Source organism: Myotis daubentonii, chromosome Y, assembly GCF_963259705.1.
Source record: "Myotis daubentonii chromosome Y, mMyoDau2.1, whole genome shotgun sequence".
Taxonomy (NCBI): Eukaryota; Metazoa; Chordata; class Mammalia; order Chiroptera; family Vespertilionidae; genus Myotis; species Myotis daubentonii.
Genome location: NC_081862.1, coordinates 10,906,404 through 10,919,642, shown reverse-complemented (window position 1 = coordinate 10,919,642; position 13,239 = coordinate 10,906,404). Strand labels below are relative to the sequence as shown.

The window sequence follows — 13,239 nt, the reverse complement described above, 5'->3', positions numbered from 1 at the left end:
AGTAGGATTTATCCCAGGGATGCAAGGATGGTACAATATCCGCAAGTCAATAAATGTGATATATCACATAAACAAATTAAAAGAAAAAAAAAACACATGATCATATCAATTGATGCAGAAAAAGCATTTGACAAAACCCAACACTCATTTTTGATAAAAACTCTCCACAAGGTGGGAGTAGAAAGATCAACATAATAAAAGCCATTTATGACAGGCCCACAGCCAACATCATACTCAATGCACAAAAACTAACACCATTTCCCCTAAGAACAGGAACAAGACAGGGATGCCCCCTCTCACCACTCCTGTTCAACATAGTACTGGAAGTGTTAGCCATTGCAATTCGGCAAGAACAAGAAATAAAAGGCATCCAAATTGGAAAAGTGGAAGTAAAACGGTCCTTATTTGCAGACGACATGATATTATACATACAAAACCCTAGAGATTCCATCAAAAAACTCCTAGACTTAATGCATGAATTTGGCAATGTAGCAGTATACAAAATTAATCCCAAGAATTCTGAGGCATTTCTATACACCAATAGTGAACTTTGAGAAAGAGAGATTATAAAAATAATCCCATGTCCCATCGGACCAAAAAAATTAAGCTACCGAGGAATAAACTTAACTAAAGAGGTAAAAGACCTCTACTCAGAAAACTACAGGACTTTGAAAAAAGAGATAGAGGAATACATAAACAGATGGAGGAACATACCGTGTTTATGGATTGGTAGAATCAACATCATTAAAATGTCCTAACTACCCAAAGCAATCGATAAATTCAATGCACTTTCCATGAAAATACCAATGGCATACTTCACAGATCTAGAACGAACTCTCCAAAAATTCATCTGGAATAAAAAAAGTACCAGAATACCTGCAGCAATCCTGAGAAAGAACAAAGTAGGTGGGATCTCAATTCCAGATATCAAGCTGTATTACAAAGCCACTGTTCTCAAAACTGCCTGGAACTGGCACGAGAACAGGCATATAGATCAATGGAATAGAATAGAGAGCCGAGAAATCAGCCCGAACCAATATGCTCAATTAATATTTGACAAAGGAGGCAAGAACATACAATGGATTCAAGATAGTCTCTTCAATAAATGGTGTTGGGAAAATTGGACAGATATATACAAGAAAATGAAACTAGACCACCAACTTACACCATACACGAGAATAAACTCAAAATGGATAAAGGACTTAAATGTCCAATGGGAAACCATAAAAATTCTAGAAGAATCCAAAGGCAAGAAAATCTCAGACATATGCCAAAGCAATTTTTTCACCAATACAGCACCCAGGGCACTTGAATCTAAAGAGAAAATGAACAAATGGGACTACAACAAAATAAAAAGTTTGTGCACAGCAAAAGAAACCATCAACAAAACAACAAGAAAACCCAGTGTGTGGGAAAACATATTTACCACCATCATATCCGGTAAGGGCCTAATCTCCATTATTTATAGGGAACTCATACAACTTAACAAAAGGAAGATAAACAATCCAATCAAAAAATGTGCAAAGCATCTAAATAGACACCTTTCCAAAGAAGACATTCAGAAAAACAAGAGACATTTGAAAACATGCTGAAAGTCACTAATCATATGAGAAATGCAAATCAAAACAACAATGAGGTATCATCTCACACCTGTCAGGCTGGCTATCATCAACAAATCCACAAAGACAACTTCTTGAGAGCATGTGGAGAAAAAGGAACAATCATGCACTTCTGGTGGGAATGCAGACTGGTGCAGCCACTATGGAAGACACTATGGACTTTCCTCAAAAAACTAAAAATGGAACTCCCATTTGACCCTGTGATCCCACTTCTAGGAATATAACCCATGAAACCAGAAACACCAAGCAGAAAGGACATATGCAGCCCTATGTTCATAGCAGCACAATTCACCATAGCTAAGATCTGGAAACAGCCTAAGTGCCCATCAGTAGATGAATGGATTTGAAAACCGTGGTACATCTACATGATGGAATACTATGCTGCTGTAAAAAAGAAGGAACACTTAGCATTTGAAACGGCATGGATGGAACTGGAGAGCATTATGCTAAGTGAAATAAGCCAGTCAATGAAGGAAAAATATCACATGATCTCACTCATATATGGGTAATAAAGACCATTATAAACTGATGAACTATAACAGATAGAGAGGCAGAGCTGCCCCAAACAGATTGTCAACCAGTAGCGGGAAGGCCGAGGATGGTTGGGGGGCACGAGGGAAGGGGGTAAGAGATCAACCGAAGGACTTGTATGCATGCATATAAGCATAACCAATGGACATAAGATACTGGGGGATATGGGAAGCCAGGGTATTGTCAAGGGCACGGTGGGGGGGAAAGGACACATATGTAATACCCATTGTAATACTTTAAGCAATAAAATTTACAAAAAAAGAAAAAAAAGAGAACCATCAATGGTGAGAGAGAATCCTTGATTGGCTGCTTCCTACAAGACACCTACTGGACTAAGAGCCCACAACGGGGACATGTCCCAGCCTGGGAATTGAACCAACCTCCTGGTTCACAGGTCGAAACTCATCCACTGAGACAAGCAGTCCAGGCTTTGGCTCTTCTTTATTCAGAGTCTTCCCTTTGGAATCCGTGTGCTCCTGCTGCCCTGTATCCAGCCTGCCTTACTGCTGTGCAGTTTGCGGGACTCTGGGGTACATTCTAGTACTAAGGAACCTACTATGTGTGCCTTCCTCTCCCTGCTTGCTTTCTGATGTCCTAGAGACCCTGCCCATAGGGCCTTCATGTACAAGATGCTTGTGCACCAGCAGTCACCTCCTATCCATGCCCCTTCTGTGCCCATCTTCACAGATGCAATCACTGTCTAAGCTTTATAAGCCTCATTGCCTTGATACTATGCTTTTCTGAATATGTTGATGGAAAAGTCCAGATTCCAATATTTTGCTTTAATTCTCAGTTGTGGTCTACAGAACAAATAAAGCGTCAAGTGCAGGACACTCTGTTTTAGAGGCAACATACAGCAATGAGTTTCCTTTTGTTTTGTCTTAATATGGTGGGTTTTTAAAATTGATTCTTTAGAGAGAGGTAAATGGAGTGAGACAGACACAGAAGCATGCATTCATGTGAGAGAGATACAATATTGGATGCCTGGGGACTGAACCAGAAACCTGGACATGTGCCCTGGCCAGAAATCAAACGGGTTAACTTTCTGGTGCACAGGGCAATGCCCAGACACACTGGCCAGGGTGCACTGACTTTTATTTTCTTCCTTATCTTGCATCTGGTGGTTAATAAATACTATCAATGCTAATAACAGTGGGCAATTCCAGAGGAGGACACGCTGACAAGAGCTTTACATAAGTTGGCCCCACAGGTGAATCTCCACACAAGGTAATGGGCACGAGCTCTATGTGTGGAGGAATTAACACCCAGAGCCCAGGATGTTTTGCCTTTGCCCTTCCTCCCTCAGAACCTGCAAATTTTTATGCTTTTCCTCAAATTCTAGAGGTTTTGATTCATATTATGGACACTATTTCCTGTGAAGGTGGGGATGGGAAGACAGGGTGCATGTCAGACAGAGGGACAGGGAGAGGGAGATGGAATAGGAGAGAGAGAGGAAGAGAAAGAGAGCGTTTGCTGTAAGAGATATACATTTTCTGACCCTTGTTCTCTTATCCTCTTTTTTGGGGGGTTGGGGAGCTCACCGACTGTTACTGAGACTTCAGCATTTTCTCTTCCCACTCGAAGAAGCAGAGTGTGCCTGGCCAGTGTGGCTCAGTAGGCCTATGAACCAAGAGGACATAGTTCAGTTCTCAGTTGGAGCAGGAGCTGGAGTTTATGCCTGGATCCCCAGGTGGATGTGCAGGAGAAAGCCAACCAATGATTTTGTCTCATTATTGATGTTTTATCCATCTCTCCCTCTCCCTTCCTCTGTGATATCAATAGGAAATGTACTAAGAAACAGAAAAATGGGCTCATAGTATGATGGACCCAAGCTAGAAGATTGGAAGGTAGAAGAAAAGAAAGGAATGGCAATAAAAAGAGAACGAAGGGCCAGGTGCTGTATGTGACAAGCTAGGAAGTTGCTGACACCCAGCAGAGAGCAGCAAGCACATGAGTGGCTGGCACTGAATGAGAGGCAGTAGAAGGAGAAAAAGCAGGACTGACTTCCTCACAATTAGGGAGACATACAGGCAAATGGAGCCCTGCCCCTGGGCCTGGATGTGTGGGCTTCTCCCTAGGTGATCCTCTGGCAGGCCACTCAGTGAGCAAACTGAGACAGCCTAGGGCCAGAATGCAGTGGCAGGTGGGCAGGGAGCCTGTTCCTTGCTGGCCAGCTAACTGTCAACTGACTGTGGGATCCAACAGCACACTAGGACATCTCCCCTTCACTTGGTTGTATTGACCCTCAGGGTGGCCCTCCATACCCCCATATCCCCGGGGTGACCTTCACCTGTGTCCACTTAAGTGCTCTCCGGGAACTGGCTTGGGGTTGTCCACTCTTCAGACCCGGGGCCTGTCACTGGCTCAGCGTTGCTTTACCACCTCCTTGATTGATGGGAAGGAGGATCATGAGGGGAAAGTCTTTGAACACTAGGCCATCCTCTACCAAAGGATGTCCTATTCTTAGGACAGGACACAGAACAAAGCAGAGGTTTATTCCAGCTCAGTATTTTGCTGAAAAGAATGTAAATGTGTTTAAAGGCCACAGGAACTTGAATTCAAGAAGGGGCTGGGTCCAGGGGAATGACAGGCATGGAATTATGAGGCCAGGGCTCTGGCTCCCGGACAGGCTGATGTCCCTTTCAGTACTGGGGGCCTGACTTGTGCACAGGGAAGCCCTACCATGGAGCAGACACAGGCCAGAGATGGAGGCTCCCAAGTGGGGAATGTTTGAGTTCAGGGACTGGACTAGTTACCCGTGATGGCCCCAGAGTAGTTGTACCTCGGTGGTGCTCACTGGAAGCCACTTGTTCCAGTCCCTGTGGACGCAACAAGTGTGCGCTGACCCACTGAACTGTCACAGAGGTAAGTAGGTACCGGTGCACCAGAAAGAACCACCAAACCAAAAAGGATAAATGGTGATGTGATCTCCTGGAATCAACCTCAACCAGCCTAATGTCTGCGCATCACAATGCTCATGCCTTCTTACTTGGCCAGTAACTGCAGGTGGGAGAGTTGGGCTAACATGTCATTGAGGACATCAGTCTGTTAACATCCAGTTCTCTTTATTACTGACATTTATTCACAACCATTCAAGAAATGTAATTCCCGCATCTACCACCCAAGCCTCAATCCCTCCCCCTGAGAGATTCCGGTGCATATTTCTAACTCCTTAGGACAAATCTCCCCAAAGAAACCATCCAGTCCCCTGTGAGCATTTCCCCCCAACCCTGAGTAGCTGTCTGAAACTGGCTGCTGTGTTCCTGAACGGTACACTTATGTCTGGGCTTCAGTGCCCAAGTGCCCAGAGTAAAGCCTATGAGATGTGCACCCAGCTAGACACTCAAGCAACAGGATCACAGAATGGGAGTTGGGTCATGGAAGGTTCTACAACCACAGTGAGGACAGGGGTAAGCACAGAGCCAGACCATGCCGGGCCGACCCAACTCCTGCAGCATATGCTTTAGCACAGCATGCATCTGGGCAAGTGGGCCCAGGTTGATGTTGCTGCTAGTTTCCTCATAACTCTCCACGGGCGCCGCATAAATCACGCAACTCAGCTTGCTCAGCCCGACAACCTGGCGAAGCAGGTCCTCCAGAACGATCATGGAGATGGGGTTTTCACAGAAACTTAGGGTTGTGAGCTGGGACAGTGACTCAGGGCTGGCAGGATGTCCAGGAACTGGTGGTCCATGATCCCACACTCATCCAAGTCCAGGTCCTGGAGAGTGTGGGAGGCTCTCTCAAAAAGAAATTGGAGTGACCGAGAACTGATAATGGTCAGGTTGAGCCCACTGAAACTCAGGCTTTTCAGCTGGCTGACATTCAGATGCTGGGAGAGATGTCTAAAGTCTCTTTCGAAAAGCAGGCAGTTAGTGATGGACAGGGTCTCCAAGGGGCTCTTCAGGCACCTGGGGAGACATAGAGCAGTTACATGTGGGGGATGGACCTGGTGAGAAGAGGCAGGTGAGGATAATGCAGGCCTTCAGGGTAAAGAGGCACATGTCACCAAAGCCTACAGTGTTCCGGATGATGATCAAACCCAGGATGTTGCACAGTGAAAAGTGACATTCAAGTCAGAGCAAATTTGAGTGGAATCTTTCTCCATCTGTTATCTGCTCCGTGATGGATTCAACTGGATGAAACCTCACAAACTCCATTTACTCATCCGTCAAGTGGAGCACATCATACCCTCCTGCCCAAACACACAGGTGTTGTGAACATAAAGGTGGGAGGAGCTCAGAAAGGAGCCTGACCCAGGGTCTGAAGCAGGAGGCAACCAGTTCATTTTAGTATTGGAGACATGTCCTGAATTGCCTGCAACTGGGGCTTCCTTCCAGCCACAGCCTAGACCCCTGTCACCACCATCTCTTAGCCCAATGAGGCCTCTGGCAGATGTGCAGAAAGGGCTAACCTGGGCACAGTCAGGCAACATCCAGCGAGGGCTGCCACCCTCCAGGAACTTAGATCACTGCATTGTCTACAAACCACCTATCCCATTTCGTAATGCCTCCCTCCTGAATCCTGCATTTGCCACGCATTCCGTTTGCGAGAGCCTATGGCAACCCTTGGCAGACAGGTGACTGAGGCAGATTTGGAGTGAAAGGCTGCCATGGCCAAATCTCTAAGTGCGGAACTAAACCTCTGAAACCTCCCCTCTGATTGGCTTTCCCCTTGTCATTGCAATCCTCACTTGGTTCTATTGCATCATTTTCCCTTCAACACCACTTACAAGGATGCCCAAAGCTACCATCCCCTGACCCGAAGCCTCCATTATGCCAATTCCTAGCAAGGAGTCCCTTTAGTAGCCTCTGTCCTAGTGCATACGTCCTACATTTATCTGGGGGGTTATGTCACAACATGCAAGGTGACAGAGCGGTGAACAAGACACTGACTGTGTGGCCCGTCTAGTGGCTCAGGCACTCTAGCACTGCTGAGGGATGGCACACAGGAGAGCCCGTCACTGTGCACTGAAATGGAAAGGGACTCGCTCTGGTCGGAAGGGAAAGCTCGCCACCCCTCACCTGAGGATATCATCCAGGCGGCCTCTGAGGATGGAGACTGCCGGGAGCCGGTCCATCCTTGCTGTTTCAAGGGACCTGGCATATATGGCATATGGTTCTTAATATGTTTGCTCACCTTCTTGGCGCTGTGTTTTAACCAAGGTCACCTCTCTGAGAAAGGTTGTTTCCCCACGTAGGAATTTTTCCCTGAAGTCAGGGAGGGGATGCCTCTCCTAGAAAGGTTGTTTCCCCAGGTAGGAATTTTTCCCTGAAGTCAGGGAGGGGATGAAACTCCTTAACTAAGTGCCAGGCGGGTAGTTAATCACTACAAACAATCATGCTTAAGCTACATAATCTTTACTCCCTGGAATGGAGATAAGAAACGCCCTAACCTTTGTAATAGAGATTGATAGGATTGAATCAACTGGTATAAATACAGATGTAACCAGACAGAGAGACAGAACTCAGAACACATAACTTAGAACACAGGGCTTGGAAGACAGGACCAAGAGAGACAGAGCCTAGGCAGAGAACCTACACAGAAAGTTCTCTAGGGACAGAAGAACTTCGCTGGCGAGAGCATGCCGGAGGATCCTGGACAGGGACTGGCCTCGGAGCCTGGAGGCAGAGCCTGGCGAGAGAGCATGGCAGGGGATCCTGGACTGAACCTGACTGCGGAGATTGGCAGGAGAGCCTGACTAGAACCTGGTGACTGAACCTGACTGGAGAACCTGAGCAGAACCTCTCTGGAAATCGAGACCAGAACTTGGCTGGAGATCCTGGCTAGGCTGCTGATCAACTGATCGCTGTCTCCAAGTGATTTCTTCTTCGCCGACTCCGTCCACACCTTTGGGGACCCCTGGACCTGCTGGGGCTGGACCCCGGCAGGAGACATCGTCCAAATTGAGCTCCTGGAGGTGGGGCAGGTTGAGGAACTGAGAGGTGACCAGGCCAACACACTGCTCCTCCTGCTCCAAGGTGGTGTGAGAAGACGTGAAGACATGGGAGAGCAGGAACCGGCGCAGATTGCCCATCTGGCCCAGGTAAGGAGCGAACTTCCTCAGAGTGGACAGCTTCCAGGTACAGTTTACCTCCAAATCCTGGACAGAGTCCAGCTGCACCATATCCAGGATGTTAGTGTTTTGCTTCGACATCGCAAAAACCTTCAGCTTCTTACAGCAAAGGTGCAGCAAACCTCTCCTCTCGCTGACTTTCTTAATCAGGTAGCTGAGGGACTCATCAAGGACACCTTTCTTGAGGCAAAGGTCTATTAACACCTCCACGGAGGCCAAGGGTGGATTTGGCCTGGCCGTTAAGCTGTGCACTTTCCTCCTATTCCTCATGGGCTGCAGGGCCTCAGGCTCCAGCAGTGAGCACACATGGGCTCTGGTTCCTGCCCACACCATCCAGAACTCCAAATGAACTCTCTTCTGTAAATTAAGCACCTGCAGTTTACATCTCCTGTGGAGAAAATAGGAGATATGCTGGGATGCATTAAGATAACAATGAGTAAGACCATGAGCTAGGCATCTGGGCAGCTGGGCCAGACACCGCACTGGACTTTGACTCCATGACCCAGGAATCAACTGCTCCTGGTGCTACTGGGATCCTTCATGGTCCCCTTTCCTGGTACCTTTAGGTGCCACCAGGAAGGAGTGGGCTCGTGTCCCTTCGGTCACCCTCGGCAATTTCATCAGCCGTATATATCCGAAGCCTGTTCCTAGAATGACCCTAGGAGTGGCTCCAAGGCCTGCTTCAGCTCTCCCTTTGGCCCTGCCCACTCCCAGATCCCAGCTGTAATTGCTCAGATCCCCAGGGTGCGACCCGGCTACTGAATCCCCCATACCTGGGTCGAGGGTCCTGGGCAAGCATGGCATCGAGTCCCTCGAGCACAGCCTGCAAGATTTCCTGGTAAGACTGCCGATGGTTCATCAGGGCCCCCAGAGGGAGGCAGGGGAAGGGCCAAGCCTGCACCATGGCCTTCAGGACTCTGCTGTGCTTCCCAGTGAAGGCTGTGATGAAAAGAGGTGGGAAGAGCTCCATAGGAAGCCACTCCAGAGCAGCGATGGCCGAGGCTTCATCCCGTAGCAGGCTCTGACATGCCAGTTCCAGGAGTCTGCGTGGAGCTGGGAGGCTCATCCCCATGAAGCTGCTATGAAAGAGATCCTGGGAGACAGCCGGGAGCAAGGCATCTTGTCAGGCTGAGCATGAGCAACCCCGGTCCTTCTCCTTTCAGAGGGTCCAGCTGAGGGCCAAAGGCACTGCTCTGGCAACAACTGGAGCACCCACAATTTACCCCAACTCCGTTTTCTGCTTAGGGTTGCAAAGCCACTCAGCCCTGCCTCTACTCTGCCACTGGAAGGACAAGAACCAGGCACCAAGGAGGGGTGAGATGACCACTGGACCCCTCCCGCATCTACCCACTGGCTAGCTGCAATTCTGCTGTGCAGTGAGGACTGGGAAACCAGAGAGATGATCCCACCCTTTCCAGGGAAAACATTTCTGAGGATCACTGAAGGACTGAAAACACCTGGAGTAGGGAGCAACCCCTGGCCCAGGACTGCCTCTTGCTAAGTTCCAGGAAATAAAATAGATGGGGAAGATTAAGGAACACCCACGCAATGGGTACCATTGAGGCTTTTGACACATTTTACAGGAGGCATATAAAAGCAGCACAAACGTTTTCTGAAGCATGGGGGAGCTGGAGGTGAGAAAAATAACTGTTAATTCCAACATGTACATTTTACTGTGTGTCCCTTCTATGAATATTAGAATGACCATTTTATCTATGACAACAGAGGGCTCACATGTCACAACTAAGGCTCCTCTCAATAAGAGACTGCAAAGCCTGGTCAGTGTTGCTCACTGCGTTGAGCATCCTCTCGTGCCCCCCCAAATGTCACTTGAGGGCTACATTCCTAACCCCCATAGGGTGTGGGCAGGAGCCAGCTGAGGGATGTTTCTCACATCAATGTTTCTCTCTCTCTCTCTCCGCCCACTCCCTTCCTCTCTTTCTAAACATCAATTGGCTGTTATGAAAGACTTTCATTAATACCGGTTTTCACACACACAGCCCGGCCTCTACAAAACTACAAAAAGGATTTTGCCACTTTGGCCTACAATAGGCTCCTTAGCAATACTCGACTTTCAGACACAGGGAAAACTTGCCCTGTGAACCTCTATGAATGGCAAACATCAAAACAGAAATCAAAACATTTTGGATTAAGGCACACCTGCATCCACAGGCAAAGGCAAAGTCTGCTCATTTGTAAGGAAAAAAGGACAAATCTCTGGGTTCTTGGCTTGCAGGTCCTTGGGGACCACCTTAGGCTCCTGACTCACCAGAGCGGCATGGTGCAGGGAGCCCTGTGCTCAGACCTGGACATTGACTCTCACGCTCTAGCTTCTGTTCCCTCCTCGGCCTCCTCAGAAGCCATTATACCCCATCTGACCACACCTTCCTTTTGAGTTCCTAGCTGAAATGGCTACTTCCACCTGAGAGCAAAACCTTAGTCCTGGATCTCCAGGCATTTAACCATGATGGGGTTTTGCACTCTCCACACCTCCAACTGAACCCTAGGTCCATTCATGAAAGGAAAAGAAAAGGAAACCAGCCTGGAAGTAGACTTAATGGGGGTGTTGGGGCCACATCAAAATTCCCTAGTGTTCCCATTAACACCCCTTTAGAGAGACAGTGGTATCATCTCCAGAGAAAAAGAATTTCAATGCAACAGTATTGAGTACCGAACAGTCCCTGAGACTTGAGGTTACTTACAATTGCAAACCCCTTGCCCATTCAAAGAGGAACAGAGGGATAGTTGGTCTTCCATATTTTGAGGAGCAAGCCTTCCCCAGAGCAGGTCAGGCCAAAATCACATCTAGGGATTGATCAGGAGAAGGGAGGGGCTGCACGTTTGGAATGGGACTTAGGGAATTACCCAGAACAAGGTGAACATTGGGGAAACTCAAAGACACTGACTGCATCAACTTAAGAACTTAAAGGCTAGCAGTGAATAAGGAAACTGGGTGGATCCCTTAAACCCAAGCTGTGGGGGAGTATAGGCAGGGGATTCTGTCACCCTCCCTCTGTGGAGGTAAAGGGCATTTCCTCTCAGAAAAACCAGATCAGCTCAGCAACCTGGCTTGAGAAAATTAAATGTGAAAACATGGGTTGTGGAGAGGCCAGAGGAGGGGTGTGGCAGCTGAACCTGGGATGTGACATACACTTTGGAAAGCCACTGAGGGGTGAGAGTCCTGGGCTCTTGGGAATCTTGGAGGCACAGAGAAAAATAAATGTGGGCAAAAAGACATGTGTATCCTTACCAAGGAGCTGCTACAGAGGGCATTCTCTTTAGCTCAGGCATCCTCTTCCACATCCCAACCTTACACAGGCAGCAGCTTAGTCCCAGCCAAGTTCCAGGGGCCGGGGCCCTAAACATGACTGCCAAAGTCTGTATAAATGACTAATGTTTGCTCAACCCCAGGGAACAATCCATGCAAATTTGGCTTCAAAAAGCTCCTTTTGGGCCCAGGCCTAAAACTCTTACTCAGATTGTGAGGGAAGATGTCCTCTCTCAGGACAAAGCACAGTGCACAGATACACCTTCCCCTTCAGAAGATTTGAAGCTGTACTTGGCATGTAAGGATCTGCCATAGTTTGGGATATCCCCATGCTGTGCTGAGTCACACATTGGATCTTATGAAATCGAGGAAGACACAGACAGAGAGAGAGGTACAGAGCGTGGGGAGGGGGAGAGGGGGGGCAAAGAGAGAGAGAGACAGAGGCAGAGAGGAGCAAATTTTCTGTAGGCTCTTCTGTACGCCCTGCATTGTGATGCCCAAAAAACTTTCATATTCCAGGCAGAGGGACCACGTAACAGATTGCCACAGTGGTGTTGACCTGAAAATTGCAGACTGGCTGATGAGGTTTCTGGAAGAGGTTCAAACTGTAATGTGGTCAGCAGTTGAGTCTAGATTTGGTATCATGGGCTTAAAGCCTGAGTGGTGCCACCTGGGGGTGAGATTTTCTCTTTAACACAAACATTACATGCACTGGCAGAAACTGGAAAATTGTAGGAGCCCAAGCTCAGGAAACTTCTATGAGATCCCAGTGTCCTAGAGGTACAAGGAGGCAGGAGGGACCACTTAGAATGACGTAGAAACAAAGTCTGAGTGAACATGCCTTCTTCACGAGCAAGAAATACTCCTCTATCCAGCCCCGCCCCCCCATACAGAGCCTGCTTTCCCAGGGCATGTGCTGTGGCACTGGGGGCAGGAGGACTTCCTGCCCAGTATTGGACAGGCTGTGCCGACTCCCAGCACCCACACATGAATTTGGGGGATGTTTTCACCACATCCTGGTCACCTGCCACCTGCTCTCATCATGGCCCTCACTTATGTACAGGACACAGTAGCCTCTGAGCCCATGAGTAGGGCCGTCCTGTGCAACTGCCTTCTCCAGTCACAAAATCCCTACTGCGATCCCAGGTCATCTGCCCTTGTGACCGCTTTTTAAGGAAGGGGGTGCTTAGAATGTGCTCCAAGTCTGGGACCCTCTTTATGCATCCCTGGAATGTCATTCAGCCCATCAGGAACCTGATGCTGGGGACACCCACTGATAACAGAAATCAGGAGTTCTCCCCAATTCTTCTGAGCTGTTTTGGAGAACGTGACAAGCTACAGTGTACAGAAAGAAAATCAACATCCCAGGTGCCTTTCTGGATCCAAAAAGGCACCAGAGAGGCAGGCGGATGCCCTTCCAGGATTCCAGAGCAAGCCCTGCCTCTGTGGGCTTTCAGAGACCCTGGGGACCAGTCCCCATGCATTGGCTTTCCCATCGTCCACTCTCTTAACCCAGCCTTTGAGCAGACACCCTTCCAGCTGGCTTCTTTCCCTCTGCAGTCAGACCTCTTCCTACCGTGACTTATTTTGTCCTCTGTGCCTTTTTTAAACTCACAAGTCTCTGCTGGCATGACCTGACCTGCCTGTCCCCAACAAGACCTGGTTGCACTTCAGACCCAATGACATCTAGACCTAAACAAGGGATTGCCTCTCTTTCTTTATCCCCCATGAGAACATGCCTCACA

The 13,239-nt window shown here is 48.3% G+C and overlaps 1 pseudogene; it reads right to left on the bottom strand.

Moving 5' to 3' along the window:
• Positions 1-5,506: 5,506 nt before the first annotated feature.
• Positions 5,507-9,295, bottom strand: LOC132225498 (melanoma antigen preferentially expressed in tumors-like; annotated as a pseudogene).
• Between the last annotated feature and the right edge of the window lie 3,944 nt (positions 9,296-13,239).